The sequence below is a fragment of the Pteropus medius genome, unplaced genomic scaffold, assembly GCF_902729225.1.
Source record: "Pteropus medius unplaced genomic scaffold, Ma_sr-lr_union100, whole genome shotgun sequence".
Lineage (NCBI taxonomy): Eukaryota > Metazoa > Chordata > Mammalia > Chiroptera > Pteropodidae > Pteropus > Pteropus medius.
This window is the reverse complement of record NW_024349800.1, coordinates 28,434,133-28,452,466: the sequence shown is the minus strand read 5'-3', so window position 1 is coordinate 28,452,466 and position 18,334 is coordinate 28,434,133. Positions and strand designations below refer to the sequence as shown.

The window sequence follows — 18,334 nt, the reverse complement described above, 5'->3', positions numbered from 1 at the left end:
TGGTGTCGAGTCCCCAACCATGTGGTTTTCTCACACATCTTGTGACATTTTGCAACAGTTGGTTTATTGCTAGTTGTATTTTTTATAATGTATTGCTAGTGGAAATTATTTGCTGCAATTCAAATTTGTCATGCATAATAAAGAGACACAGGGGCTTTCTGGAAAAGGGAAACATTTGGCAGAAGTGGGAGACTTGTTTTGCTCTTCACACGAACTTTATTAGTGTGAAATAAAGTCAGCATGGATATAGGTAAAGACTGAACTCCTTTATTGGAAGAGATTTCTCACATAGTTGTATAAAACATCTCATTTCTAAATTCTCAACCACTTAACATTAAAGGCATATTTTCTGGCTATTTTATGCCACACTGGGATTGAAACTCTTACTGAGTTTCATGATTTGTGAAATGTGCCATTCATGTCACCCAACCTTTTTAAAGACTTTCGTCTTTATCATGACTTGGAACCTGTGTTCTCTCCTAATTTCTTTTTTCTATTATTTTCTTTTTTGGTGAAGCAACCCTTGGTTGACCTCACAGATTACAAGGACCTTGTCAGTTTACAATCCCTTATTTTTTAATTTTTTATGCCAACAGTACCTTGTCTTCCTAGGTGGTCCCCCATCCAAGTACTAACCAGGCCCGACTTTGCTTAGCTTCAGAGGTCAGATGGGATCGGGCTTGTTCAGGATAGCATGGCCATAGACTCTCCTAATTTCTACCCATTAAATCACATGTGAATTCTTGCTCTCTGCCTAGCCTCTTTGGACTGGTGACTTATTTGGATGTTAGACCTGGGATTTTTAATTTTGCTGATCATTTACCTAAATCAGCTTTTTGTACTGTAGCTCCTAAAATCCCCATGCTAGAACTCCTTGACCTCAGATTTCTGTTAGTTTTAGAGGAGAAATTGGATGCAATTTGACCTCTACAGATTTTGGGTTTTTTGCTTGTCTTGAGTTATGGCTAAAGCTCAAGGAATGAAGTGGTAGCATTTGCCCTTGGGATGTTCTCTTCTTTAGGTAGAGCTCTACCAGAAACTTTAGAAATGCTTTAGGTTGCATTCCATGCCCCACTGATGTGAAACACAGTGAGATGAACCACTTTTCAGAGCCTTTTGAGGCCTTCTAAAAATGCTGAGCAATGTGTGTGATGAAAAGGTGAGTATGACTTCTGGGGATCTGAAGCACCATCATGATTTAATGGCACGTCATTGTAAATTTCTCGAACTCAATTCCTCCCAATAACCATTCACTTTAAGGGGGAGAAATGTTTATAATTTCTGTGGGTAGCAGTTCTTTTCTAGTTGCCAAAGTCCTTGTTTACTTACTCCAAGTCAATCTGCCCGAGTCCACTCCTAGAGTTAGGGGCAATGATTTAGGGTTTTCCTATTCAAATGGGAACCTAGTGGCCCTCAAACTCATATCTACTTCTTAGAAGCTGGCTTTGAAAACCACAGTGGGAAAGGGACCTATTACCACCATAGCCAATTTCATTTCTGCAATGCTACCTACAAAAAAGTTGGACACCTCATGATAGTGTGATCTGATCTGGAATAACTACAGTGAGCCAAAAGCTTAGCTAACATAGGGTCTTGCTGCCTAGGCTAAAGCCAACAGAAACAACTTCATGTGCTTATCAAGTATATCAGTGCTTGTAATTATAGAACCTGAAAACAGCACTTCAGGGCAATTTTTGTTTATTCATTTTAAAATCCAATATTTAAGTGAGCACTTACTATGTCTGGTACTGTCTTAGTCACTTTGCATATATTGTCATGTTTACTCTTTATAGTGGAGTTGCTATGTTGAATTTATTCTCTTTGCATATGAGGAGGTTCAGGCTTAGAAAGGTTACATAACCAATGAAAAGTTCATCTAGGTATTACCTGTTGGAACTAGTATTTGACCCAAGTCCTTAGCCACTGTGTGATTCTGTGGATCAGGAAGAGCTAAGGAGGCTTCCTAAAAGATGGCATGTAAAAAAAGAGCCTACTTGGAAAAGCTTGCATCAGAATACTTCAGTTGTCCATTATAACATTTTCAAAACACTGAAGATCACCTTCAGAGATTTCTGGTGACAGGACACCATCACCTATGACAGTTGGTTCCTGGTCACAGTTTCAGGTAACTGGAGAGGCTGCTGCCCTTCATTTCATCCTTTGCATGTTCCTGGAATATCATTTATTTAGATTTAATCTCCAAACTACCCTGCTTGAATATTGGTAAGACTGTCCTAGTGTTAATTGGCACCCCGCTGAATATGGCATATTTTGTCTTCTATGCTGGCCCATCAAACTCTGTCATTCTGTTTTTAATAAGACCTTATAATACCACATGCTTTCGAGACATCAGATATCTGACTTCAGCTCCCAGTTATTTTGGTTTTGACATTCTGATCCTTTATTAGTGATCAGTGACCGCAAATATACCAACTGGATACTTGGTGCAAAAATACCAACTGGATACCTTTATTAGTGATCAGTGACTGCAAATATACCAACTGGATACTGGGCCTTGGGTAACACAATGGAGTTACTGTTGTAAGTTTTACTCATTGTTTCTCACTGTATCTCTGTTCAGAAAAATTACTTTCACAGAAATTAGAGCTTTTATTCCTAGCATCCCTCATCAACCTGTTAGTACATGGGAAACTACTGTCTATCAGAAATTACTTCCAGTATGCAAAGTGATAGTTTAAAGAAAGCGCTAATGGAAAAAAAAAAAAGACTAGTGTCAATGGCTTTTCAGTGGGATGCTATGCAAACGAGTAGAGGCTTAGTCTGGTCTTAATTTAGGCACAGAACAGCCCACCTACATAGAAAGCTGAATGTTCCTTGGTCTCTGTAATATATTATTTCATTATTTAGGTAAGAGATCAAGAACACTTGGTATATTTGTCATGGCTCACTCTTCTCATGTCCATGAGAGTGATAGCTAATCAATCACAGAACTGTATAACCCTGAACTTGGCTGTGCCATCACATTTTTCACCACAGTCCAAGCAGGTTCTAGCAATTGATAAGTATTGGCATATAGGATGAAAACTCCTTGCCATTCTTTGCCATTTCAGATTGATGATATAGATTTGGCTATCTGCCTTGCTCTTTATTTCAGTTTTGCTCTCTCCTAACCTAGCTCCTCTGTTTCACTAGCTGCAGCTCAATCTTATTTCCCTTCCAGACTCCTGTGATCATGCTCCTCTCTCCCAATTTCTTGGAGTTGTAATCCAAGACCTGGTAACTACTATGCATGTCTCCCAGAACAAACAGATTTATAGTAAAATAAAATATTTCATCACCTCATAATCTGAATAAAACTATCAATAAAATAAAAGATAAAAGCAGATACTTTGTAAACTTAGAATGAGAGCAAAAATAAGAGGAAACATCAAAGCTAATCAAAAGAGAAAATGATTGGGCCAGATACATGAGAAAGTGATGATGGCTATTGCTAATGTGTCTCCTTTTCTTCCTTTTATTCATAAAAGAATAATTATTATATAGTATAGTTAATCTCTCACCAAAAATAATCTTCCATTAAACATTAAACTTTTCCCTAAGTAGCTCTATTCCCTCTCCATCTCACTGGAGGAAATGGCAAGGGGAAAGAATGTAAAGGGGAAAGTTATATGAGGACTTTAATTTCCTTTAGTAAATTACTCTTTGATTTTCACTGAGCTTCCTTCAAATAAATAGGTTCAGATATTCTATCCAAATCATCTCACTATGCAAGTAGGCCCCCAAATATCTATCTTGCCTAAACTTTACTCTCAATATTTCTTGTTTTCAGAGGTACAAATAGAAAGGAAATCAAAAGAAGTCTTCCACTGAATCTTTGAACATATTTCATTAGAATGAAAAGTTTCTTAGAAAAAGATACTATCTCAATGATGTTTCATGACTTGGCTGTTTGGAAAGAATGGTAAAATGGAAAAAAAAACTTTTGTTGTGATGTTTCAGAAGTATATTTTTGTTTACTTCTGCTAGCAGATTCAGTTTCAATGAGAATAATTTGGAGTTTATATTTATATTTTATTTGTACTTTGGAATATATTTCTCAAAATTAGGCTCAAATCTAGTCAGACCTTAGATTTCAGACATGTGAAAAACTTGCCTGAAAGAAAAACCATAAAAATATATGCGTATTCCAACTCTAATGACTATCATCTACATAAACAGTCATTTATCAAGTAGAGATTAAGTCTAAAATTTTTTTGCATTAAGCAACTTTAAAAATAGCATGCACAGATTATGATTTAGGTGATAGGGACTCAAGTTTTTTTTTGTTTCATTCCATCATATTATTTATAATCTATAAGTAAAGACTAATTTGACTTTGATCAAATCTCAGAATGCTAGAAGTATCAGATGAAGGCTACTACTTAATCACTCCATTAAGTTATTAAAAAAGCGTTCTGGTGTCTCTTTAATTACAAAAGTCTCATCACTCTAAGAAGCAAGAAAAGGCAGAAACAAGGTTGGGAAGTAGAATAAATTTTCTTGTAGCAGTAACAATTTTAGGGGATTAAAATTGCATTGTAAAAATGTACTATTTGTATTATGCCATTAATGTGATATCTCTGTGATGGCTCTTAGTAACCTAATCATATCCATTTTTTCTGCCCCTCTGCCTGTTAGGGTTATAGCATGGTTAAAATTTACCTGTTAGACAATCAAGATGTCCTTTAATGGATAAATGAATGAATAAACTATGGTATATCTTGACAATGGTTTATTATTTATCACTAAAAGAAATTGAGCTATAAAGCTATGAAAAGACATGAAGGAATCTTAAATGTACATTACTAAGTGAAAGAAAGCAATCTTAGCAGCCTACGTACTATAGGACATTCTGAAAAAGGTAGAACTATGAAGAGAATAAAAAGATCACCAGTTGCCAGGGGTTAGAGAGGAAGAAGAAATGAATAGACAAAGCACAGAGGATTTTTAGGGCAGTGAAACTATTCTGTATGATACTGTAACAGTAGATTCATGTCATTACACTTTTATCAAAAGCCAGCGAATATATACTGAGTGAACCTTAATGGAAGTTATAGGTTTTGAGTGGTGATGTTATCCATCAGTTCTAACAGATGTGTCATTCTTGTGGGGAGACTTACATGTGAAGGGTCAGCAGGTAAATGGGGACTCTATACTTTCTGCTCAATTTTTCTGGGAACCTAAAACTGCCCTAAAAAATTAAGTGTATTTTAAAGCAAAAAATAAACTGTAACTGTTAATAATGTTATACCTAGGAAGACTATGCATAGTTACAGTGATCATATTTTTAGAAACAATTATTTGGACCTGTGGCTCATCAAAAATTGTTTTCTCATTTGTGAACTCATTTATGGGCAAAGAATTAAGTTGCATTTTTCCTCATTTAAGTATTTATATAGAAATTAATATTTCATAAAAATATATAACAGTTAACACAAAATTTGCATTATTTTATAATTCATATGCTATACATATTGGTATATTGTCTTACTATTACCTGAAGATCTCAACTTACCCAGAATTATTTATGCTTATTTTTTTCAATTCTATTTCAGCTGGATTTCTTAGAGAGACTTTACAATCTCAATGGCCACTGCCTTTTCTGATTCATCCAAACTATTTAATTAATTAAAAATAGACTTTAAATTTTCATGTTTGTACTTGGTCGTTAATGCAAAAATATGTATATACTTTTCATGACTAGTGAGATGGATTTTCAGGATAATGAATAATAGAATAATAGTTAAATACTTTGTTACTTTTGATCTGTAGACACATTCTTTGACTCAACTGTTTACTAATTTCTCACTAAGCTTTCATTAAGGACATGAGAAATATTTTTATTTGACATAATACAAAGACCACTTTGGAAAAGACATAATATCATGTCTATATTATACCATGAAGAATTTCTCCTCCACACGCCCACCCCAAATTCATCCAAGATGAGTAATAATTAACAATCAGGTTTCATCTCCTAAATATTAGTGTGTTCTGATGTGTGTTCTCTGGGCTTCAGAGGTTAATAGATATTATATAAAAATACTTTGTCATCAAATATATCTGAAAAACACTGTTAAGTAGGTTTCCTTTTTTGCAGGATTTTTCAGATTCTTTAATTTGCTAATATGCAAATGAATCACCAAGCCGGGGTAGTATAGTATATTTTACGATGGGGGCATTTGTCTTTTTGAAAGAGCATCCTGCAGAGTGAGTGTACCATCAAGTATCTTGGAAAATGTGGATTTAGTCAGACAATTAATGCAGATGTCACTTGACTTTGAACCATTTCTAAATTATAATAAATCATCTTTGACAATTTTCCATCTGTGGTTTTGAGTAGTAAAATTTTAGAGAAATTTTCTTCTTCATAATACAAGTAGAAAATTTTCCAAATCACTTTGTTACTAATTTGTTCTGTACCTTTGTTTTGTAAATCATAGCCATAATAAAAAATCTGGCTTATGAAACATAACATACATTATATCTTAAAGTTCTCAGAAATTTTCACAGTGGTTGGCATTCTCAACAGAAAAAATATAAACTCACACTAGGTGGAACATATTAGTATTCTCTCAAGATGAGGCTATTAGCTTCAGAAATGATATCCAATTTAACATAATTGGTTTGCACTGCTTTTCTACAAAAGGGGAATTTTAGTGTCTTCATCAATACTCTCAAAGCTTGAAAAATGTATGTTTATGGTCATTTTAATTGGATGAATAGCAGATATATTACATTATGAGAAACTCCAATCTTTCCCACCATAAATTTGGAAAAGGGACTGAAGTTAAACTATTAAAATCTATCCACAAGTGATGTGATCAGCCATATGTAAGAGGGAAATAAAAACATTTAAATAAGTGGGTATAGTGTCTAAAAACTATCAATACCTTTTATTGCCACCAATACCATGGTGAAGTGAACTAGTTATAATCTCAGAGAACATACATAAACATTGGTATATGATATAAGTTCACTGTGGAAAGCTACCCAATTACATTGTACTGTCCAGTGAAAAACTATGTTTGCAGTTAGATTTTAATCCAGAGAGTGGCCCAAAGTGAACTATTTATTAGAGCGTGCTCTGGAGAGTATGAAAACATAAAAATGCCATTGTCCCACATTTGTAAATTTTGGTTTAGTGGACTTAGGATGGGTGCCAAAATTTTGTATTTTTAACCAGATCCTTAATGGATCCTTATGCGGCCAGCTTGGTGCCTTTTTTGTGAACCTGCATTTGAAGCCACTGATGTAGACCTATGAAAGCCCAAAGAGGCAGAAGTGAGAAGCATTTATTTATCGGTAACTGGAGGAGAGACCGTGCAACTGGCGAACATAAATATACTCACAAGAAAATTACAATCTATGTGGATGGAGAATAATTAATCAAGTTGCCAGAGTACTCACCTCTTTTGGTCTTTATTCAAGACTTCGATTTACTAATTCAATATAGTAAATTGTCAGATAACAGGAAAGTTTTGTTCTGGTTGCCACCTGAGCATTGTGGTTAAGTGAAAGTCATATGATCTATTATTACAAATTAATAAAGTTGATTAAACTGATTCATCAACCTTAGCCATGTCAACAATGGACACCCACAAAATTACAAGGCTTAACCGTGGGTGATAATGACACCTTGTGGATGGGTGGTATCTTTCAAGTTGGAAGGGAAGATAAATTGCAGCTCACTCACCTCAGGTTTGTCTCATGTCTGCTGTCCTCTCTTAGACATGCCATCGCAAGCTAGGTTCCCTGAAAAGTAGAATGAAATGAAGAAATCAGAAGAAAAACTAACGCTAACTAGAAAAGTTATTATTGTTGTTGTTGTTATTATTATTATTATTATTATTATTATTATTATTATTATTATAGATTTTCCTAGATTTTGGTTAGGCAAAGCTTGCCATTTTGGCTCTTTGTCATTGTACATCAGCACCAGAGGACTACAGAATGAAGTAAAAAGTGCATAATTTATCAATTTTGTCATTTCCTTTTTGTATTAGCCACAGGGTCAGATTATTGATCATGAGTAACAAATCAAAACAAATTAGTTTGCTCTTGAATCTTGAGAGCCTTCTCTGGCAGTCTTTCATATTTCACACAGACACATCACAGCAGTGAAAGACCTCCAAAGCCCTATTCTAATTCAGTACTCATTTTCGCTCCCCTCTTTCTTTCTCCACATCTACTGCTAAGTCTCATTTCCCCAGCCTATTGCCATAGATTGTTTGTCTGAAATAAAGCTTTGTCTCAGAAATATCAAACATAATGAAAAAAGGGGGGAAAACGCGGCAAAGTTGGCCACTGAAATTCCTGAGGGCCTCACATTCATAAAGCACACAGGTTTTGCAAATCCATCAACTAAACTTTGAAATGAAGGTACAGTCATTTGGCTCTTGTCTCTGGGCAACTCTAAGTCTTAGTGTTCAGTTCATTCACTACATTGAGTTTATTTCGCTATAAAATATAATCGCAAACATTTGGAGAATTATGTATATATCTATAGGACAAATTATCCAAATCAAGTTTTAGTCTTTAAAATTTTGGAAAATAAGAAATGAATTACTAATTTAAGAGAGAATATTTTAAATAAATATTTTGTTTTTGTTAATATATTATCAGATTGCCAAGATTTAAATTTGTATTTAAAAACTAGGTTAAATATCCTGACTACTCATTAAATGTTTTGCTTTATACTTGTCTTCTCACATTTGATACAGAATAAAGATTGAGGCATTTAACTATATTAGATACACACACACAACACACACACACACTTTTGCTCCAATTCTATCATGTCATCATAAGATAAAATGGATAATATCTTTAGTTCTAGACTTTGCCTAAGATATGTATGGTGCTAAGATATGTTTGAGAGAAGGAAAGTGAAATAAATGTTATCTGAAAGAAGGAGTTCTATACCTACATTTGTGTCAATACATAAAGATGGTCTCTTTCTACTTGTTTTTTTTTAGAATCACTACAAAACAAAACAAAACAAAAGACCACTCTGTGTAATAATTTTTTGCCCTTAAACAACTTGAGAAGAATGTCTTCCACTTAATCCTATGATAAATAAGTAGTGATGGTATTTTTAAAGACAAGAAAACTAAAGACAAAAGATATCCAATAAAATTCCCTTTCTTAAACATCTAGCTATGTAACTGTGGAAATAGTTCTTCCTGAGCAGCTATGGTAGATTAGGCTTCATGGAAAAAAATTTTTTTGCTTCCAGAATTCATATTTTCCTCTCTATACCACAACATTGTAATGTAGTTGGCGTGAAAAGGCAAATAATTCATTTATTTATCAAGCATCCATTAATTATTCTCTTGAAGGCTAGCACTGTGCTGAGTAATTCTGGGAAATCGCAAATGAAGTCAATGAGCATATATCTCCATGTATGTTCAAAAATAGAAGGAGAAATGAAATATCAGTAAATAGGTACCTATTCCACTACCAGTGTTACTCAACTGCCTTTGATATCTTCCTGGTGATTGTTTCCCAGAACTATGTTAAGAGATTCATCTCGCCTCTCTTGATTTTCCCTTAACTTTTGCAGTTTGGGTAGCAATAACAAAGTTCAGTACTCGATTAGTCAGGGTGGCTAACTGTTGTAACAAACAAGTCTAATCTCTTGTGGCTTAACACAACACAAGTTCATTTCTTACTTGTGGCACTGTGCAAAACAAGCTGAGAAGGTTATGGGAAAAGGGAAGCATGGGAAGCACTGTGCTTCAATCACTCAGGGACTTGATGTCTTTCCATTTGTGATATTGTTATCTTTTATACTTGTTTTATAAGATTGACCCTGAATGAGGAGAAAGCATATGAAAACAAAACAAAACAACGATTTTTATGGGGCTCATTTTCATCCACTTACCATTTGTTAGAATGTAATTATATGTCCTGACCTAAATGCACTAAGTTGGAAAATGTAGATTAACTGTATTCCCAGTAGGAAAATAAAATTATTTTGTGAATATAAAAAAATTATCTCTCTCACAAGTACTTTTTGCCCCATTGTTAATTTAAGAGGTTTGATTAACAGAAAATAATACCTAAATTGAAGATCAAAAATCAGTTTTCTAGAACATACATGGGCATGGAGAAATTCTAGACTTCTCATTTATAAAAAATCCATATGCCCCAATTCTATTTGCTCATATCCCCCTGCATTAATATTTCATTTCTCACATGGTCTGAGCAGCCATAGAGAATATCTGCATTTATGTTCAATCTCCCACAATCCCTGGAATGCATTTCAAGACTGATGTTCAGAAGTATTCAGTGATCTTCTTCCATTTCTGTCTCAGCGAAAGTGATAGATCTGTCCAGTGATATTGGCTCTGTGTCATTTATCCATTTATCTAATTTTGAAAAAAAATTGTGTTCGATGTCTACTTTGTACCAAGTACTATATATAAAACAGTGGTCAAAATTAACATGGTTCTTGCCTTCTTGAGCATCTAGCTTAGTTAATAGGGCAAAGTGGGGGCAGGCATTAATCAAAGAATGGCATGAAATGAATATACTTCTAAAAGCTGATTTGTATTACGAAATAAATTACTGAGGGCTGTGGATTATATTACAAGGGTACTTATCTAAATCCTGGATAATGTTTGAGAGCTGAAGAATAAATGAACATTAACTAGGAAAGCAGAAAAGTGATCCTGGGCAGAGAGAACATTCTCCTCACTCTCACTCCCAGTAAAAATGACTCTGAGGCTTCCATTTGCCATCTTTTGTGAAGCAACAGACCCTATAGTAGCAACTTTGTGTATAGATTTCCCACCAGTGTTACAGGATAGGGAAAAACATATGAACCCTTTCTGAAGTCTCCAGGGAAATAGAAATTAATCTCTGTTGACAAATTAGGAATCTTTTTTTTCCTCCTGTGAGTCTAATGCTTTCAGTGTCTTGATCAGAAAAGTCAAGTCCTATTTAGGCTGGATTTCCCTGTAGCTTTTCTGACTACATACATCCTCTAGTACCCCTTTTCTATTCACTCATACATAAATCTTGTTACTCATTTTACAAGATATGACATGAGTAAAACATTGACATAATTCTATTGGCATTCAACTATGAAATTATTCTAGAAATAATTTAGTATGTGTTCATTTAAGTGTCATAAATTACCTCAAACAATGAAGAAGAAAATAAGCTCTGAAGTAAGTGCATCAAGCCTTAGTTAAGGCCAATACTTTACAGATAGGAAAAGAAAATTATAACTATGTTTCAAAAGAGATCTAGCCGATTGATGTGGAGTTGGCTAATATTGATACCAACTTAAAGTCAAGAATTGATTATGGTTTAAAGAATTACTTTTAATTTTTGTTTAATTTGTAGAAAATTAACTATTTAGATTTTTCAAGCAATGATTAACTTGGTTACATGTATTAACAGCCAAAATACCACTTTATTTCCAGCTCTGAAATATAAGAATGTAATTTTCTAGCAGGCTTTTGAAAGTCAAGCACAACTGAAATTACAATGGACAGTAATGATATATAATCAAGGCTGAGCTTGTTAGCTAAATAAACAATTTTAATTTGTGTTTGAAGTGTAAACAGAGGGTAATAATGAATTTAATTTGGTCCCTACTTGGATACCAGTTGACATTTTGTCTTTATCTTAGTCATTAGCATGGTAAAAATGTTTCCAAATGTTTTTGTTTTGTTTTATATTTGTTTTGGTTATTACAGATATATTTCTTTAAAATCATTCATAACTCATTGAAATATTTTATTTGACAGGATAACCTTGGCCCACATACCAAGAAATGTTTTTTAAAACCTTCAAAGTAAAAGACAAAAGATGTTCCATCCAGAAACTATAACATCAAAAAGAGATTAGAAAATCTACTTTGCCCACTGTGTTTTGGGGTAGTGCATAAATAACCCAACAACTAAGAGCTTTAAGAAACATATTTTTCTCTTACATGAGTGACCATTATTTGTATTATAATATAGTAGAATCTTTCTTTCATCTGTGACACCAGATGAACTTTCTTGGTTGCACCAAATAGCAAAAATTTGATTCACTGTCTTTCTACATAAACATAACTCTTTATGCTGTAAATAGTAAAAACAAATAAACAAAAACCAAACAACAACAACAACAAAACAAACCAAAAACCAAAAACCAAACAAACAAAAAAAACCCTGCTCAAAATGGCATAAACTATGACTATTGGTGCACACAATTGAATCACTCAGAGATAAAGCATTAGGTTTAATTGTTTAACATGTTTACAAGGCTGAGATCTCATTTCTCTATGTTCTTTCATTTTGTGGTTCTGGCATTGTTCTATTGAGGGAACTTAAAACCACAATTATTTATTACGGTTCATGAGTCATGATGATGGGCTAATCTCAGCTGGTTTCTCTACAGAGTCTGTGGGTTGGAGGGTTCTATTATTTAGACTGACCTGGTCTGAGGGAATTGGGTTGGTTTAGGTCTGTTCCACCTGATACTTATTCTTCTGGGACTGGTAGGCTAGCCTAGGCATGTCCTTCTTATGGCAATGACAAGGTACAATAAAACAACAGAAACACAGAAGTTGTCTTGAAGCCAAGACTCAGAATTTGCACATCATAATTTTTGCTACTTACTATCAGAGCAAATAACAAAGGCTGCTCAGATTTAAGTAATGAGAAAATAATATAGAAAGAAGAGATTGGATAAAGATTGAAGAACTGGGGCCAGTAATGTAATCTGTGAAAACACCCAGGTAACAAAGTACATTTTTTTAAATGTATGAAGTTCTTATATATCAATCAAAAGTTAGTTATTCAAAGAAAAAAATTCAAAGTATAAGAAAATATAACACACAAAAAGGAATACAAAGAACTTTTAAACATAAATCTCATTAATATACCTCAATCTCATTTATAATTAAAATAATACATATTAAGATAATGAATTACTTTTCCTTACATCCAAGAGACTCACAAAGTTTAAAGTTTTGGTAGTAACTTGTGTTGGCCAAGGTGTGAAGGTGCAAAAACATTTCCATTTTCTTTTTGTAGAATCCTAATTGTTAAGACTTCATTGATAGATAATTTGGTAATATCCATCATAATATGAAATAAGTGTATTTTTTAAAACAAGTTTTACTTCTAAGAACATACCTTCTTTTTAAATATACGTATATATATGAATAGATATATGAAGAATGTTAATCGTAGCAGCAAAACACTCGAAACAACTCAAATACCCATCGATAGAGATATATTTACGTAAATTATGGTGCATTAAGTACTATATCTTGTAAACATTAAAAAAATAAAGTCTATGTTGTCTTTTGTAGGGTTTTTTGGCTTTGAAAAGAATTCAATTTGAATAGTAAAAGGTATCTGAAGTTCAAATAATTTCCCTTTTATTAAGTAAATGTTTATACTATTGATGCTTATCATGTATAATTCAAAATAGCCATATGGAAGCAAAATGTGCATGGCATATTAGTTAGAAAAGCGATAAGTGAAAAAAGGTCATATAAGTATCAGCCTTTTTCTACAAAATTATACACACGGACACTTGCACATAAAAAAGGCTGGACAATTATTCACCAAATTATTAAAAGTAGTTTTAATGAAATGGTATTTATATTTATTTCCATACATTGTTTTTATTTTATTTTTCAAGGAGTATGTATTATCCTTCTAGTGAAAGCTACTTTTATTTTTTTTAGAACATCTTCTTAATCTAAATCCACAAATGGGGAATCTTTGAATATATTCCTTTAACAAACATTTAACAAATTCGAGTGCCTGACCACTTTGTACCAACTGTATTCATTTTAAGGGGCTAATACTATCCTAGTGAGGGAGCTAGACAATGAACAACAGATAAGAAAATGAATGAGTACAATCATTTCATGTAGTGTTAATACATTTAAATATCTAAGAAACCACTTAGTTTGCTTCCTGCTCAGAGAAGCTCCATTCTGCTTTTACCCAAATTTTTGAGACAGATCTCTTCTTCCAGTCATGTGCACATACTCCTCTAACATAATGTATTAACTGACTATCTACTTTGTGAAATGCATTGTGCCAAATGCTGGGAATATGATCTTAAATGAAATATGTCTAACCTCATGGTATTTAGAGTTCTTGCTGTAGCAGGCTATTTTTTGTTAGATTTATGTTTCTTGAAAAAGGAATTTGACCAGATCGATGGTTCTCAAATAGAGGGAGTAATGTTTTTTAGCATAATTTGGGGGGTTTTATTAAAGTATACATGACAGACTTACATTTCTTTATTTTACTCTAGCAGACCAACACTATTCTTTTGGGGCTGTATCTATGGAGCAGAATGTGTGAGTGGTACATTAGCTCTGAACACCCCCAGGTGATTGTTATATACTTCCCTAATTGGGAACCACTGAGTTTGACCATAGATATGGTTAATTCAATCTCCAAAATAGTACATTGCTTGCTTAGTTAGACAGCCAGCGCAAAAAATAAATAAATAAATAAATAAATAAATAAATAAATAAAATAAAATTTATGACTCCAGTGTAAAAAAAGAATAAAATTTATGACTATTTCTTTATTGGATAATAAATAATTCCTATGAAAATACAAGTTGGAATTACTCCCTCAAGAATTGTTTGGTGAAATTCTTTATGTTCATAAATGACTATTAGAAGCAAATGTGACTTCAAAGTCAGTGAGTGAACGGAACATGAATATATCCCCACATATAAAGTATAATGCCAAACAACTTCCATAGTCAGAATAGTCAATGAGAAGATGAATCAGCTTTATCATTTGTGTCATGAAGATAAAGCCACCAGATGAGTTATTGGTTCACTGAAGCACTGTTTTGTTAACAAGCGAGGGTGGCTTTGGAATTTCACTCTTCCAGAAAAGAGAGGAACAGGGAGAGAAGTAGAGAGGTAGAGAGAGTGAGAGGCAAGAGAGAAGGAGGGTGAATAGAGGAGTCTTGATAAATGCATTTCTACCTAATTTCATGGGTTATTTTTCAGTCCATCTGCAAAAACTAAATATCAACTGTGTGTCCAATGTTTAATTTAGTCATTTGCTTTTTTTTCTTTACCCTTTCTCCATTGTGCTTCCTGGGTCTGGCAGAAACCTGAATCCCGACTTTCAGGGCACATGATGATATCAGGGAGCATGGTGATCCCAGAAGATGGCAAAACCCTGAAAACTGTGTAACAACCACTAATTCCAAAACATTCATCTCTGGACTTTTATTTAAAAGAAAAATACATTTATATTTATAATTTAGCATTATTCAGGTTTTCTCCTATATATAGTCATACTAAATCCACAGTGATAGAAGTGATGATAGGTGTATATAAAGGAAACCTGACAGATAATTTTTGGTTTGTAAATCCAATTAGCATTATCACAAGAACTTCTTCTTATCCAATACAGGCTCTCAAATTTTATAGATAAATTTTAAAAACTTCCACACACATTCACAAATGATTAAACAATAAAAAAAATATTTGCAGGCAGAGGTGAGGCTAAAGAGATACAATCCAAGAAAAAGAAAGGTCTATAAAACTTTATTATGTAGTAGTGAAAATAAAAATGGGGTTCCAGTCAAGATGGAGGAGAAGGTAAATGTTATGCATGCCTCTTTCCATGACTGCATAAAATTACAACTATTAGAGAACAATAAACCCAGAGAACCATCTGAACAGAACTGGCTGAAGACAACTCCTATAACTAAAGATATAAAGAAGTGGTCACATTGAGACTGGTAGGAGGGGTGGAAAAGTGAAACAGGCTGGCCTTGTACCTGTGTGGCAGTTGAACATTAGGAAGGATATCTCAGTTGTAGAGTTCCCCTCAATGGACCAGTCCCACATGAGGGTTCCCCAGCCCAGGGTCCCCATGCCAAGAAGAAGAGACTCCACACAATCTGGCTATGAAAATCAGAGAGGATTCTGACTACCCTGGTGAGACAGAAGACTCCTGGAAACCCAGACATCCCCTTAAAGGGTCCACTCACAGAATCACTTACACACCGGCACTCACCCTGGACTTCAGCAGAGGGACAGCAGCTTGAAAAGTGCCAGAAATATACGAGGAAATATTGAGTTGTACAGCTTCAAGGTGAGGGCTGGAGGGACAGCTGCCATTATTCCTGTGTTGAGCCCTCCTCTTAAGTAGCCTATAGGTAGGTGACACCTTGCCAGTGTTAAGCCTTCCAATCTTGGCCTGGTGAATTCCGCTTGCTCCACCCAGTGACTTCCTGGGTCTGTGCTCCACTCACTCTGCAAATTGCTGGTGGCAATTTCATGGCTGGGTAACCAGCCTCACCCTGTGCTCTTGGCAGGAGCTGCTTCAGCAGCAATCAATGGACCTCAGCTCCTACACCTCTGGAGACAGTTTCGATGGCAGACTCATAGATACAGAGAACAAACTGGTGATTGCTAGATAAGAAGTAGGTTGGGGGGCTGGGTGAAAAAGTGAAGGGATTAAGGAATACAAATTGGTAGTTACAAAATAGTCATGGGTATGTAAAGTACAGCATAGGGGATATAGTCAATAATAGTATAATAACTACGTATAGTGCCAGGTGGGTACTAAACTATTCAAGGGGATCACTTTGTAAATTATATAAATGTCTAACCTATGTTGTACATCTGACTAGTATAAAATAATATTGAATGTCAGATCTAATTGAAAAGGAAAAAAAAGAAAAAAATAAGAATGGGAATTCTAACTTTACAATTTTATACAAAATATTTATAATAGAGCATTAAATATTTAAATATATCACTTAAATGAAACAATGCAGAATTATAAAAATATATTGGCAACATTTGATTTGTGAATGGTATTAGTGTTGGATTAGGGAAGAGATGCTTCTACCTGATTTGTCACTTGTAGGTAACTATTAATGTGTCACCTTTGTAATAGAATGGCCCTTGTTGTCTACTAGGCATTTTAATGCTTTGGGGTTAATTTGCTTGGACAGAGTAGTATATAGAATAAGACAAAAACCTCACCATTGAGATGGGATGAAATCCTGCAGAGACCTGAGATTGTTGGTCAGACACGGAGGTGTTACTTTGATGAGGAGCTCTTCTGTCTAAGCATTTTGAAGGGATGATAAAGCATAAAGCATGTGGCCTAGAGTCCTTAACAGATGATTAGTGAAATGTGATGTACAGTTGATTGATTTAAGATTGATTTAAGAGCCCATTTGGTGGTTTTCATAAATGATCCATCTTGATGATTTTGGCTATGCCTATCACAACAGACATGTTTTTCTACGAAAAGTCTAATTTTGCACATAATTCATCACTTGTGTTTAGTTCAGACCCAGTTTTATGTAGTTTCCCATAAATATTAATCTTGATGGAAATAAGAAAAAAAAAACTCTTCTACTACCATATGTGTTAATGTGTGTTAAATATTACTAGATAGTTATAGCTATTGAATCCATCATATACAAGTTTGGATTAGTTACAAATAATGTTTTGTGTCTATCTGTGGACTCCCTTCTGGGCTCTTTACTTTGTTCCACTGGTCAACCTTTACATCAATACTATACTAAATTAATACAGCATTATAATAATTCTTGATATCTGACGAGACAAGGACCTGACTTGCTTTTCTTCTTAAATACTCAGACTCCTTTAGGGACTTTGATTTCCCACATAAATTATAGAATTGTTTCTTAAATTACTCCCTCCAAAGTGATTTTTTAAAAAGTAAGATTATCACTAAATAGATCAATTTTTGAGTGGTAGTGGTAACTTTGTAATTTAAAATCCTCAGTTCCATAAATAAAATACATAAACGCACTGACTTAGGTGTTTTCTAATAATTTCCAATAAAATTTAACTATTTGATCTACAAAGCTTTTGTGTATATTTTTCAAGATTTCTAAGAATGTTATAGTTGATTGCTAAAGTTATATTTTCTACCTGTTTATTCTTGGTGTAGATACATTTTTTTTTTTTGCATTTTGGTTTTATGTTCAAAATTTGCTAATCTCTTACTAATTCTGTCAATATATGTAAATTGGGGGAGTGCAACTACATAGAGCATAAATTACGAACTCCAGTCTCTGGACAAAATCTAGCCAGCTCTTTGTTTTATAAATAAAGTTTTCTTGAAACACAGCCATGCTCATTTGTTTATGTATTGTGTATGGCTGCTGCCATGATACAGATTTGAATAGTTTTAACAGAGACAGCATGGCCAGCAAAGTCTAAAATATTTACTATCTTGCTTTTTGCATAACATTTTTGCTAATCTCTAATGTATACAATCTTCTCTACCTACATCCATACCCCTCCATGCAAAACAAAAAACTTGCAAACTTTTTTCATTATAAT

At 33.9% G+C, this 18,334-nt stretch overlaps 1 pseudogene; it reads right to left on the bottom strand.

The window, feature by feature from the left end:
* Window positions 1-587: 587 nt before the first annotated feature.
* LOC120622607 (uncharacterized) lies at window positions 588-706 on the bottom strand (annotated as a pseudogene).
* Between the last annotated feature and the right edge of the window lie 17,628 nt (window positions 707-18,334).